Below are 3,566 nucleotides of genomic sequence, written 5' to 3' on the forward strand. Positions count from 1 at the left end.
AGGTTTTAGTAACAGCGGTGGCGGTTAAGGTTTTACTTGGAAATGAGACTTTTCAGCGAAGGGCTGGTGAGCTTTGAACGTGTCGATGAGGTATTGGCTAAAAGCATAATTAAAGTTAGGAACTTTGACTTTTCATTCAATGGGTCAACGTATTTCTGACTTGTCATCTAAGTTTTACTAGGGGCAAACCATCTAATCACTGCTCTTTTGCTTGGAAAGCAAGTTGCTTGGAGAAGCCGAATATTATATATATATATATATATATATATATATTGGCGGAGTAAAGATTTTGATTCAGGGGATCAAAATTAAAAATAAAATTGAACAAATATTGATTAAAAATATTAAAAAAATATAAGTAAAAATAAATAACAATTCAACAAAAAATTAATTATTGTTTAAAAGATATAAATGTAATTTACAATTTATTTTGTTAGGTCTGACATTAATTTATTCGATTGTCCCGGATGAGTCTTCATATTTTAAAATCGCTACACATTACGTAATATTTCAAACATGTTTTTACAAATTGTGTTTTTCATCACAAGATCACTTTTGTAGATATGCTTTTAGGATTTGATCTCTTTCATTAAGATCAAATTTTTGTTAATAAGCTTATCAACTCGCATTAGTGTTCTCCATAATTTGAGCTAACTACAATTATATATTTCATATAATTAAAATGTGTAACAAAAACTATATATATTTATAAACAATAAATTTAATTGAGCAAGCTAAATGTGTAACAAAAACTATATATATTTATAAACAATAAATTTAATTGAGCAAGCTAAATCTGTGTATAATTTGATTATATGTCTCAAACTTTTTCAAAAGGATTTTTTTTTTTTTTATTAAAAAAGTAGAAAATATTTTCATAAAAATAATATTCTATATCATACTTTTATCTTACAACTATTTCATAATACTGACGTGGCAGCTAAAATAAAAATAGTAGTTTCTAGCATTTCTTTATTTTAAAAATATTAAAGTTTATTTATGTCTAAATGATTAATATTCAATTATTCATGTTTTTTTTTTCTTTTTCTTTTCTAAGTGTCCAAATAACAAACAAATTATTTATATTATTTCTTATTAAAATTTGATTCCATTTTAGATCGGATTAGTTGATTTCCGATTTTTTTTTTTTTGTGAAAAGGTTGGTTGACTAAGTTGAACATTTGGAATTTTGGTGGACTCATGGTTCTTACAGCATTAAAAAATGCTTTTTTTTTTTTTTTTTTTAGAGCAAGTTTAACCAACGACCAGCGTTTTTTGGTCTTTTATTAAGGCATGAATTTTTTTTTTTTTTTTTTTTTTACATGTCTGCATAAGAAGAGGAGGGATATTCGAAATGGTAACATTCGTTTCATTAGGCATAGTCCCAGCCGATTGAGCTACTTCATAAAAACTATTGAAACATGAATTAAATCGCAATGTTTCTACTTAAAGTGAGACGCAGCATTTTGGTAGGAGACTTGAGTTGTCTTTTAACTTCGTCCTTTAGCCCTAAACTTTTGAAAATCTGAAACACAAACACAATTACGTAAATAATAATGAAACGAGAGAATAAAATTCTGTGATGTCAAATCCCAGTGCTGTTAAAAATTTTTGTTCCCTGAGAAGTGGCGGAGGGAAACTTCTACCGGGGGAAAAGAAAAATTTGTGGGCTGAGGGGAGGGACATTTGACCCCCTCCCTCCGCCCGTATATATATATAAAATTACTTAAACGACCACGTTTGTAGCTATTGTTAGTTTGTGACAACACGTTTGGACCATCGTTGAAGCCCAAAACAAAAGTACTGCAAAAACAACCAGAGTTGGGCTTAAGCCTAAATGCTGAGCACCCATCGTCATTTTGGCCCAAAAAACACACGTATTTCTCGATTTGCTGAGCCCATATCCCTAGCACTCGTCAAGAATTTTTTTTTTTTTTTTTTTTTGAGAAATGCTACATTTTTTTTTTATTTTTTTTCCTAAAAAAATTGTTCTTCAATTGACGTGTCATAATCTTATATAATCTATTATTTTAGAAAATGTGTTATCATCTCATGAGATTGTGATATATCATTTCGGAAGCAAATTTTAGAGAGAAATTTTAGAACGTATAACATTTTTTTTCTTCTTGAAATGTTTGTTTGGATTATCGACATATGTGTTTTGGCCTATTTCAAATTTGCAATCCTATTTTGACGGTTTCAATTTGTTTTGGCCTGCATTTACGTTTCTAATTACTATAATCATCAAAGTAATCTGAAACATAAATGTGAAATGCTCTTCTTAAACATCAAATTAGGTTAAATTGGGATGCTGGACCAACTAAAATCAACGCATAAGAATTGACATTATTGTTAGACCACGACATAAAGGTGCTTGCATCTATGAACGCCAAGAAAATTGTACTTTTGGATACGGTAGCAGCAATGGCATTGGCGGCATTGAATGTTGCATGTATAATTCAATCGAGATTTTGGGTTGCAGCAAATTATAGCAAAAGGAGATGCAATGCAGATAGTGATGGAATGTGATGAATTTGAAGGGCATAAATTGAAATAAATTATAGATTGAAGGGGTTTGGTAGCCAACCCTACACTAATAGCTATTAGTCAACATGATAATGCATGACACAATGGTAGATGGTGTAGCATTGATTCAATAGTTTGGTTCCATTTGCCGTTGCTCACATGAAATCTGTCTAAGACAAGTACGGTGAGTCAAATACAGACAAGGTGAGCAGACTTTAATAGCCGTTGTATTCAATAAAGTTTGTTATAATTACTGCCTGCGGGGGAAGGTGTGGGTTGGCACTTGGCCGTTGAAATTAATTGTGGAAGCGTAGGATTGGTAAATGCTAGTGACGTGGATGACGATCTTGTTGGCAGAATTTGAAGACACGTCGCCAGAAAAAAAGGTGGGAGAAAATTGACATAGGAAGGTTTCAAGCTTGGTGGCAGTTCAAAAAAGTCAAAAACAATTATTATTATTTGTAATTATCTCTAAAAACAAGAAAAATAACTTATAATTTATCTTAAAATTTATTATTCAAAATAGAAATACTACATGGATTACACAAGTTAATTATAAATTAATATGACAATTCGTGGTAATTATTAAATAATTAAATCTGGTTGTGCTTGATGTGACAATACCTTATATATGGACTATCATGTTTGTTGGTAAAGTTTGCGTGACACTTATGACTTATAACATTTGATTATGACATGACATAACAAATTTATTTCTTGTTCATCTTTTGTCTATATGTAGGGGCGATTTTGAATTTCTTGTATGGAGACGAATAAGACTATTATTTGAGAGATTCTAAACCTTTTAGAGACTCAAACACACTCATCATAATGTATTATAGATAACACTATAAGATATTGTATCCTAGTACTTTGACATAAAACTAACTACAATGTAAGATAAACTATTGAGGCACTCTTTGACAACTCATTCTCCTTTCCTCAGTATTATTCACGTTTCATTTTCTTAAAAAAAATTAATATCAAAACATTTTCAAATTTTTATTTTCTAAATAACATAATTCATTTTTTACTACTAT

This window comes from Corylus avellana, chromosome ca1, assembly GCF_901000735.1.
Source record: "Corylus avellana chromosome ca1, CavTom2PMs-1.0".
NCBI classification, from domain to species: domain Eukaryota; kingdom Viridiplantae; phylum Streptophyta; class Magnoliopsida; order Fagales; family Betulaceae; genus Corylus; species Corylus avellana.